This window comes from Hippopotamus amphibius, chromosome 6 (assembly GCF_030028045.1).
Source record: "Hippopotamus amphibius kiboko isolate mHipAmp2 chromosome 6, mHipAmp2.hap2, whole genome shotgun sequence".
Taxonomy (NCBI): Eukaryota; Metazoa; Chordata; class Mammalia; order Artiodactyla; family Hippopotamidae; genus Hippopotamus; species Hippopotamus amphibius.
Window position 1 is genome coordinate 134,138,826 of NC_080191.1, and position 11,787 is coordinate 134,150,612.

Genomic DNA, 11,787 nt, shown 5'->3' on the forward strand with positions numbered 1-11,787 from the left:
GGACAGCTACATGTAAAAGAATGAAATTAGAACATTCTCTAACACTACACACAAAAATAAACTCAAAGTGAATTAAAGACTTAAATGCAAGGCTGGATACTATAAAACTCTTAGAGGAAAACATAGGCAGAACACTCTCTGACATAAATTGAAGCAAGATCTTTTTTGACCCACCTCCTAGAGTAATGAAAATAAAAACAAAAATAAACAAATGGGACCTAATTAAAATTCAAAGCTTTTGCACAGCAAAGAAAACCATAAACAAAATGAAAAGACAAGCCACAGAATGGGAGAAAATATTTGCAAACAAAGTGACTGACAAAGGATTAATCTCCAAAATATACAAACAACTTATGCAGCTCAATATCAAAAAAAAAACAACCCAATCAAAAAATGGGCAGAAGATCTAAATAGACATTTCTCCAAAGAAGACATACAGATGGCCAAAAAGCATGTGAAAAGATGCTCGGCATCACAAATTATTAGAGAAATGCAAATCAAACCTACAATGAGGTGTCACCTCATATGGGTCAGAATGGCCATCATTAAAAAATCTACAAAAAATAAATGCTGGAGAGGATGTGGATAAAAGGGAAATCTCTTATACTGTTGGTGGGAATGAAAATGGGTACAAACATTATGGAGAACAGTATGGAGGTTCCTTATAAAACTAAATATAGAGCTACCATATGATCCAGCAATTCCACTCCTGTGCACATATCCGGACAAAACTCTAATTTGAAAAGATACATCCACCCCTATATTCATCGTGGCACTATTTGCAATAGCCAAGACATAGAAGCAACCTAAAGGTCCATCGGCAGAGGAGTGGATAAAGAAGATGTGGTATACATATATACAATGCAATATTACTCAGACATAAAAACGAACAAAATAATGCCATTTGCAGCAACATGGATGCACCTAGAGATTGTCATACAGAGTGAAGTCAGACAGAGAAAGACAAATGTATATGATATTGTTTATATGTGGAATCTTAAAAAAAATGGTACAAATGAACTTATTTACAAAACAGAAATAGAGTCACAGATGTAGAAAACAAACTTATGGTTACCAGGAGGAAAAGGGGGAAGTGGAATGGAAGGATAAATTGGAAGATTGGGATGGACATACACACACTACTATATGTAAAATAGATAACTAATAAAGACCTAGTGTATAGAACAGGGATCTCTACTCAATACTCTGTAATGACCTATATGGGAAAAGAATCTAAAAAAGAGTGGATATATGTTTATGTATAACTGATTCACTTTAGTGTACACCTGAAACTAACACAACATTGCATATCAACTATACTCTAATAAAAATTTAAAAGTGAAAACAAAAAATTTAAAAATTAAATAAATACCATCTCCCTTAAAAAGAACAGTGGCTCTTGATACTGAAATCTAGGACAAGATGAGAAAAAAACAATGAGTAATGGATTATAGCCTAGCATATAAAATACATATGTATAAAATTCATGAGTCCATACTGATACAATTGAGTAAATAAATGGGAGAGAATTCCAACTAATGCATGTAGAAGGAATAATGGCAATATAAAATAATCATTTCACAACATTATAGTAATGATTACCTCAGTCAAGAATTATTATTAGATGCTAAAATTAGTAAGTGAAAAGACAATGAAAAACAGAATATTTACATACTCTTAAATATCTCCTCACAAGATACTTGCCAACTACAAAGAGGAAAATAATAATGTTATAGTGGAGAAACTTGGAAGACTGTCTTATTCAAGTGCTCCAAGTTAACATCACCACTAATGAGACAAAGTGGCATCATGTACCTCCTGATTTGATGTGCTGAGAATGTGTGATGGTTAATTTTATGTGTCAACTTGACTGGGCTATGGGGTGCCCAGGTATTAGATTAAACATTATATACGGGTGTATTTGTAAAAGTGTTTCTGGATGAAATTCACATTTGAATTGGTAGGTTGAGTGAAACAGATTGCCCTCCTCAATGTGAGTGGGCTTCATTCTATCTGTTCAAGAGCTGAGTAGAATAAACAGGTTGAGTAAGAAAGAATTTTTTGTCTCTGTGTCTTACTAACTTCAAGCTGGGACATCAGTCTTCTCCTGCCTTTGGGCTCAGACTTGGACTGGAACTATACTATTGACTATCTTGTGTCTGGAGTTCTCAGCCAGAAGTGTGTATGTACATACACATATACACACACTATTGGTTCTTTTTCTCTTGAGAAACATGACTAATACAGATACTGTGGTACTGAGAGCGGCTTTAGAGGAAGAGAATTTTAAGGATGAGTTTTCTGCATTGATTCTGGCCTTCTGGAATTGACTCTCTAATCTGATTAGATTTAAAGATGGGAATGACTGCATCCAGTAGTAAAGAGAGCACTGATAGTCCATGGCATGATCTGGCAATAGAGATACAGAGTATATCTGCATTGGATACTCCTTATCAATCACTTATAAGAAGCAAGATGCTGGGTGGCTGTGTATATGATACTTTCAAACATTTTGGGAAATCTAGCAAATATAATGAGGTTGGATGGTTGCTCCTAACGTTGCTGAACAAAGTGATGAAAAAAAAAATGATGAGCTCATGAATTCAATTTTCCAGCTCAGGCAGCACATAACTGACCTGAAAGCTTCTATACATGCCTTGGAATACCCTTGCCTCCAGTAGCTGCAGGGTTGAGATTGCCGAAAATCAAAAGGAGAATCTCTTCCTGTGATTAACTGAATTACAAGTAAAACTCCCAGCCTCAAAGAGTGTCTACTGTTAAAGTGAGGGCATTGACTGGGGAAAAATGGGATCCTGTATGCTACCATGGGGATATGTGGGTAGACTCTGATGAAGCTGGAAACTTTGAGCTCCTATATTCGGATGAGTCTTCTTTGCCAGTGGAAGAGGCCTCTCCACCCCCCAGTGGAAGTGGCATCAGGTCAGGTAGGTGGGATTTTTGCCAACAATGCATAACCTGAGTTTAATCATGAGAAAATATCAGACAGACCAGAACAGAGGGGCATTCTACAAAATAACTGGCCAGTATTCTTCAAAAGTGTCAAGGCCATGAAAGACAAAGGCTAAGGAACTTTCACAGATTGGGGGAGATTAAGAAGACATGTCAACTAAATGCAGCATGGGATCACTGATTGGAATCTGGTCCCAAAAAAAAGGTCATTCGTGGGACAATTGATAAAATTTCAATAAGACTGTAGATTAGTTAATAGTCCTGTATCAATATTAACTTCCTATTTCTGATCATTGTACTGCAGTTATGTACGATGTCAACATTTGGGGAAGCTGGGTGAAGTGTATACAGGAATTCTTCGTTCTATTTTTACAACTATTTTATGTCTTAAATTATCTCAAAAATGAAAACTTCAAAACAAAACAAAATAAGTTCAAAGCATTATTTAAAGTGAATTACACAAACATGCACTGAAACAGCAACCAGAGATGGAGAATATACTGAGGGAGTAAATGTAAAAAATATCCAGAATATTGATTAGGCTCTCTGAAATTATACTGTGTTCAAAACACTCTGTGGTCTCACTGTGAAAAGCAAAATGGAAATAAGAAACCAGATGTAAAAAAAAAAAAATCACAAAACAGCATGAAGAACAATGCAAAATGACCACTTATTCAACACATGAATTGAAAGGACTTCAGGGTAAAGAACTGGTTGAAGAAGGGTTTGGAAGATTTAAGAAAAATGTGACTGGACACAAGTGAATGATTTTGCCAGATATGAGTGATTTCCCTCCTCTACTAATTTCTGATAAGAAATTATAAATATGTATTTCTCTATAGGTGAATGTTCTATTTCTCCTAATAAGTATGCATGTGTCTATAAATTATAAATAGAAATTTCTCATCATCTCTATAACTAGGAAAGGGTGGATATACAGAATTATGCGTGTCAGGAAATTCCGCAAAAAAAAAAAAACAACAATGGAGTTGTACTCTAGGGAGAAAGAAAGTGATCAGCCCAGTGGTTACACGGTAACTAAATGTAAAGAAGATCTCATAGCATACCATAAGATGATGGTGATGACAGTAGAACACCAAAAATCTGCTCGTGTACTATATCCCAGCCACTATTAATCAAGGACTTTCCATGTTAATTCACATAATCCTCACAACATATGAGGTTAGTCCACTATTATTCCCATTTTACAGATGATGGTAAAATGTAAATGGCAAAAATGGGATTTGACTGCAAGTAGTTTGGCCCAGAGGTAAAGTTTTTAACCACAAGCTTTTAACCACTGCTATGAATTTGCAAGAAAAGACTTGACTCAACAGACTGGTTTTCCCTTCTCCTGGGAGATGAAGCTTCTAATTTACAATACTCTTATTTATCCCTTAATATGATCAGTACCTAGGATTAAGATCCTCCTGTCACCAGGAGGTGATGGACTAGGGCAGGTGTGGCAAGGTGAAGAGCTGAAGGTATGAAGGGGTGGCAAGAAGGCTCAGACCATAGGATATACAGCCCACACCCCTCATCCCAGCACTGAGGCTGGTTTTAGTCCCCTACAGGGCTCTCGAAGGGACCAGAGCCAACTATTCCTGCCATACAGATACTGCCTCGTTGATTAGAAAACAGTTTACCAGTAGAATTTGAACTGGTGACATCAGGCCTTGTCACACATACCACTTGGCTCCAAATTGGCAGCTGGGAGGAGAGTCAGCAGAGGACAGTGGACAAATGCTCTTAAGTGTGAATTTAGATTTGAAAATTATCCTCAATCAGTTCATATATCCTGTGTTCATAAAATATGGACACCAACAGTCAGGACTCACTGAGGTTAATTGACTAGGAAATATAACATGATGAAAACATTTGAGAAATATGTGTTCTGGAAACAGAATTTGCAAATTTAGAGTAGGGTCAACTCAAAAGCCTAAGGGAAACAAGGGGCCAATGGATTATAATCGAGTAAAACAGGCAGAGCTGATTCTTTTGAAGAGGCTTTGTTTCTTTATTAAACACATAGACTATCCATCACTTCTACAAAGAAATATGCTCTCTCCAATTCTGCTTTTAAAACACACAGCTCTTTTGGGCTATCTTTTGTTTTCCTGGCTTTGATGGAGAGATTTATGCACAAAGAAATAGTTCTCTCCTGTGGGACTTTCAGTAATTTAAGCACGATGATAACTGCGGACTGACAAGTCCGAATAGTCAGGGAAACAGGAGGCAGTGGGTGGGAGGATGGTCAGCGCATGTGCACTGATAAGCGAAGGCTCTGTCAGCTGGCAGCTGGTTTTTACCAAGCAGAATGTGGGCGCCGTGTTGTCAGAGCTGCCCGTTGTTCAAGAAAGGCTGAAAACCTACATTTTAATATGAAATATCTTGATCTTCCAATATTTACTTAAAACTTGCAGACTAGGTGTAGACTTCCTTCTTAAAACACTTGCATCGTCATCCTCAATGACACTCTTCCAAGTTTCTTCCTTCTGTACTGGGTACTCCTCATCTCCTTTTCTGGGTCCTTCTCTTCTCCTCATCATCTAGAACAGGTGTGTTCCGGATCCCATTCTCTGCTCTGTCTACATTCTCTACCTGGGCAGCCTCACCTGATCCCATGGCTTTTAGCCACCTGTGCCAGAGATTCCCAAACCTATATCCAGCTTTGACATCTGCCTGGCACTCCAGACACTGTCACTTTGATATCACCAAATAGATGTCTAATAGGAATCTCAAATTAATATGGCCGAGAGGGAACTCTCCCCCGATCCACCCATATCTTCTCCTCCCCTTCTCAGGAAATGGCACACCAGCCACCAAGATGTTCAAAACAGAAGAAAAAAAAAAGCATTACCTGCTTTATGTATTTGTATGTGGTATAATTTTATGTTTCACACACTTGTTTATATTGTTCCCCCTTTTTCGGAGACTCTTTCAGCCCTTCCTCACCCTTTTCACCAGGAAAATTCCTATTTATCCTTCAAGGATCAGTTCTAGCATCATCCCCTCCAGGCAGAGCTGATCACATAATTTTCTGGGCCCAGTGCACAATGAAAATGTGGGTGAAGTCAATCTACTTGTCACACATTTGGTCACTCCCAGCCAAGGGATTGTAGCCTCTGCACGGGACACAGTTGGTACCTGAATTGAGGGTAAGAAAGAGGCCCCCGTGAGTTGCCTGGACTACGAGCATGTGCAGCTGCCAGCCCAGACTGGAGAAAACTGCCACCTTGCACCACCACAAGACACTGTGGGGCATAAGCCTGACCTTGACCCTCCTTGCTCCCACAGCTGGTCTCTGCCAGGGATGGAGGGTGATGGCCGTATGCAGGCTTCCTCCTGCCGGGTTCGCTGCCCTGTGGCTCCAGTGGCTGAGAATGGGCTGCTGAGAACCCCTCCTGGGGCGACAGGGAAGCTGGGAAGATGGGACTCCCCTGAGCTGGGGCTCCACGCCCCTGGCACATGCCCATTGTCCTACTGGGCTTCTCCTACAAAACACACATTTCAAAGGTAAAACTACAGCATTAAGAATTTCAAAAGGAGACCACAGAGCATTAAACCTCAAGCTTGAGCCCTTCTGAGTGGGAGGTCCTGAGATACTGGTTGTAGGCCCATGAAGCTGGTTCTGCCTCCAAGAGATTTTCTGTGACCAGTCCCCCACAAACCGAACTAGCTACTCCTTTCTGTTCTCCTTGCTTACTCCATGTTTGCATTTATCACTACATTTGGCACATTATATGACATGATCTATTTATATGAATGTTTCACAAAATAGTTTGTAAACTTCATAAGGTCAAGGAATTTGGCTAAATACTTTTTTCTTTTTAACTTCTAGGCCTCCGTATTGAAACTGCTTATCAGTAGACCTTTGATAGGTGTTCAAATGATCTGACAAATATACCAACTGGCTGAGAAGAACCCAGTTTATACACCATCCCTGCTTGGCCCTGCAACACCCCCATCATGGCTGTCTCCCCTGAGTTCCAGCCCCAGCTATGGATCACACCTGATCCTCAGTTTTACGTCCAGACTACTAAGGCCACAGCCACCACCACGGACCAGGAAGTTTCCATGCACAGCTCCAGCTGACAAGGAGAGATCACCATGTCTGAACATCTGAACACGTCCCAGATGGGACCCACAGAGACTCTGGCTTCCTCAGGGGAGCTAGGAAAGTCTAGGTAACATAGCTGGAAAGGTGAGAAAGTTAATATCCTAAGGAGGCAGAATTCAACAACAAAAGGCAAGATATAGAAAGGAGTCAGCAGATATTTACCTGTCTTTCCTTCCCCTAATGGACTGTTTTGAAATGGAATCATTTTATTTGGCCTCTCTGGAAATGTCCCACAAGGCTGGGCAAACAGCCTTGTTTGTTCTGAAGTCATAGCCAGCTTGCTAAACTTCTCCTTGTAGTTTCTTTCCCTACTTCCTTATCTCTCTTTCCTTTTCTTCTTACTCTAGCTTCCCTAAGACTGTAACTCTGTAAAATACTAGCACAAAACCTATCCCCTCAGATGGTCTTCTTTAAGAACCCTAGCCTGAAACAATTGGTACCAGAAGTAGGGTAGTAATAGCAGCTGGTGTGCTGTGGCATCGGAATTACTAATACTCTCATTCGTGGTTAATTGGGATAGGGTGGAGGTTTAGGGTAAGTTTAGAGATATCAAGTAGCCATGGCAACTGATCAAATGAGGGTAATGATAATTATAGTATTAATATTTCTGCAGTGGTTGGCTACTTATGATGACATTGAAATCCTTGATAGGTTCTGGGCAGCTGTCATTTTAAGGCATTCTGTGAAAGCCATAGACAGGTAGTAAGATCAGATCATGAACACACCAAGCAAGAACCAGAGAAACATCTGTGGGGGTAGATCTTGAGGGTGTTGGACCCTCAAGTGGAAGTGGAATTTAAAACTGAACAAGAGAGATTTGTTGAAATGGGCAACTCATCCGTAAGTTGGAAGTTAATGTCTAGCAAGTCTTAATAATGTCCTAATAAAATAATGTCTACCAGTCCTAATAGTTAGCTGAGTCCTAATAGTTAGCCTGGACTCACAATAGCTCAGTAAGTTGAGGTGGATTTGTTGGAACTTACTTGGCAGGGTAATGAGAAAGGGATCAGAAGGCTTAGGTAAAAGAGAATATTAGAATGAAAACATGCAAACCCACCACCTGAGTATATTCTCCAGGAGGGCACTCCCTTCACTAAGAAATGCACCAATGTTGGACGAGCCAACATCACTGAGAAACTTACTGTTGCTTTTCTTCTTCAGGCCAAGGTTGACAGTGGAAGATCCTGGCATAGCACTGGCCTTTATATCAATGGATATTGGGATTCTGGAAAGGCAGAAGCCAGGGGGATATAATTACCATACTGAGTAGTATGGCCAGAATGGCAATCAAAGTACCTTGGCCCAAAGTGATCATTACCCTCTAATTGATGATGATTTTCCCAAAGGTAGCATAGACAAACTACCATCTAAGAGCACTGGTTGTCAAAGCGTGGTTCTAAGATCAGCAGCTTTAGAATCACGTAGGAGCTTCTTAGAAATGAAAATTCTCAAGCCCCACTCCAGACTTACTAATGCAGAAATTCTGGGGATGTGGCCCAACAATCGATGTTTTAACTAATCCACTGGGTGACTTGGATACATGCTAAAGTTTAAAGACCACTGACTAGGCTTTTGCTTGATATGTACAGCCAAAAAGAATTGAAAACTGATGATCATAAGGGTATCAGACACTGATAGAAAATTGCAACTTCCAATTACTAGATCTAAGTCAGTTCACAGAGCCAGAGCCCACTGATTAAAGGGAAAGTTGGGCTCCCACCATGCCACCACAGTAAGCAAATATCTCTCTAACCTTTCCTCCAATTGCCAGAGCAATTGTGCCCTGAAGAAAAGGGAATACACAGACTTCTTGAGGATGGTTAGAAAGAGATCATAGCTGACACCAATATTTGAGAACTCAAAACACTATCACAGTCCTTCAGTTAAAAGGAAGCCTTATAGATACCAGATTGTAAATGGTGTTTGGGTTCAAGTCCATCTTATAATAGATCCAGTGGATCCAAAGACCCACTCTGTTGCTATTTCTCTCATCTCTGAATGCCTAGAAGTATAGGTATACTAAGAAGTTGACCTTTGGTTTCCTGAACTATGAATTAAGGAACATTATGATTTTAAACGGTACAATGCATCTTCCCTCCAGAGCAAGATAGTAAGTCAGAAGCAATATCACCTGCCAGGACGAATTGCAGCAATTAGTACCAAAAAAAGACAACAAATTCAGGCATGGTGATTCCCATAACATACCCAGCCATTTCACCTACCTGGCCTCTGCAAAAAAAAAAAAAAAAAAAATCATGTGGATCACGGTGGGTGCCAGTGGACTACTATAAACTTAAAGTAGTATCCCCAGTTACAGTTTCTGCGCTAGATAGGAATTTTATGGGAGCAAATCAACTCAGCCTCTGGCACTTCACTTGTAACTGCTGTTTTGCTGAATGCTGTATTCCTGATTCTCTTCAATAGAGAGGATCAAAAGCAGCTCATCTTCATGATGCAAGGATGGCAGTGAGTCTTCACTGTCTTGCTCTAGGTCAGTGTTAATTTTCTGCTGTCTGCCATGGTCTATTCTATAATGATCTCCATCATCTTGCTGTTCCACAGTGCATCATGCTAGCCTTTTATACTGATTGACATTTAACTAATTGGACCTAATAAGGAGAACAGGTCAAGTAATTTAAGTGCCCTATTAAAACACACTTGTCAGAGGGTAAGCGGTAAGTCCTTGATGATCAAGGGCCCTGGACATCAGTGAAATTTTTAGAGGTCCAGTGTCTTGAACATGAAGGGCCATCCCCTCTGAAGCCAAGCCTGAGAGCCTGACAATGGTACACCAAGTAACTGTGCAACTGGAGCTGCCCATCATGAGCTTAGTGTTAGAAACTCCCAGAGAAAGGTTGAGAGGCACAGAAACAAACTACTGCATGAAAGAAACAGGAGATTTAGGAAGATGCAAGTACTCCAGAAGATGCAAAAATATATGACTTGTTGGCCTAGACCTCCATATCGCCTGCATCTGCTGCATTGATGCAACTCCCTCAGCCCACACCTATTCCCTACAACTAACTGAGGGAGGGAGAAAGACTCTGAACTCAAGTCAAAGACTGTTTGGTGTGCTATATTGGGTTCTATAGAAGTGGATCACTGCCACATTAGAGTCTCTCAGGAGTGACTCTGAAAAAAATAGGCATAGCCACAAAGAGACTCCCAATAACCAGGAAGATAGAATTACCTATTTTCTGGGTGTCAGCTTCTCTCCTGGCTCGATTCACTGCTTGCACAGCAGGCTAATGAACAAAGTGGCCATGGTGGCAGTCTCAGATCCTGAACACGAATCCAAAAGCAGGAGCTCCAGGGGAAGTAGGGGTGAGAATCGGCTGCAGTGCGGAGCGGAGGAGACGAGCAGAAGCTGGGTGGGCACCGTGGCCAGGATCATCCCCACGGGGGCGGCGAAGCGCACGATCCAGGTTCTGCAGCAGCAGGCTGATGATGGGGAGAGGGGAGAGGGCCGAGCGCCTCCAGCGGGAACTGGAGGGAGAAAGGCGGGCCCGCGAGCAGGCTGAGGCCGCTGGCTTGAACGGTAGGTCCAGCTGGTTGAAGAGGAGCCGGATCACGCTCAGGAGCACGTGGCCACCGCCCTGCAAAAGCTGGAGGAAGCCAAACAAGCTGCTGATGAGAGTGAGAGAGGTATAAAGATTATTGAAAACTGAACCTTAAACCATGAAGAAAAAAAATGGAACTCCAGGAAATCCAACTCCAAAAAGCTAAGCACATTGCAAAAGAGGCAGATAGGAAGTATGAAGCAGTGGCTCTTGTCAGTGATTATTGAGGGAGACTTGGAACGCACAGAAGAGTAAGCTGAGCTGGCAGAGTCCTGTTACCGAGAGATGGATGAGCAGATCAGACTGATGGACCAGAGCCTGAAGTGTCTGAGTGCTAATCAAGAAAAAGGTATTCTCAAAAAGAAGACAAGTAAAAGGAAGAGATAAATATTCTTACTGATAAACTCAAGGAGGCAGAGACTCAGGCTGAGTTTCCTGAGAGATCAGTAGCCAAGCTGGAAAAGACAATTGATGATTTGGAAGATAAACTGAAATGCATCAAAGAGGAGCATCTCTGTACACAGAGGATGCTGGACCAGACCCTGCTTGACCTGAATGAGATGTAGAGCACCCCAGTCCCGCCCTGCCGCTGCTCCTCCCTCTGACCCTGACTCTGCCTGAGGCCAGCCTGCCTAAAACTGACCTTTAAACTGAGAGCTGATCTTTAACTGGAAGGCTGCTTTCTCCTTTCTCCACCTCTCCTGCCCCCATCGCTGTGTGCTTTGCGCCAAACCGCCTCTGCCTCTCCCCAGAGATTCCAGTTGGGCTAGAGACTGAGCACCTTCAGAAACAACATTTAAGGGAATGTGAGCACAATGCAAAGTGCCTTTAAAAGCATGTTGTGGTGTACACATTCTGTAATTACCTTTTTTGTTGTTGATGCAGCAGCCGTTTGCAAAACATTCCAGCTAACTCCATAGTTCTGAGACAGCAGTCTAATCCCTTTCTCACTTTTGGAAGGTAACTTTTCAGCTTAATTGCACCTTGCCCTCTTTGTAGAGGAGGGAAAAAGGGTGGGCCTGCCTTTCTGAGAGCCAGAGAGCCCAGAGAAAGGCTCCATTTTGGGAAACCTCATTGTTCTGTAAAAAGTACCTGCCAAACTTGAAAGGTGATTCCAGGCGGAGTTAGGGGGAAAAA

The 11,787-nt window shown here is 41.5% G+C and overlaps 1 pseudogene; it reads left to right on the forward strand.

The window, feature by feature from the left end:
• The first annotated feature begins 10,353 nt into the window (after positions 1-10,353).
• LOC130854976 (tropomyosin alpha-3 chain-like) lies at positions 10,354-11,216 on the forward strand (annotated as a pseudogene).
• The last annotated feature ends 571 nt before the right edge of the window (positions 11,217-11,787 follow it).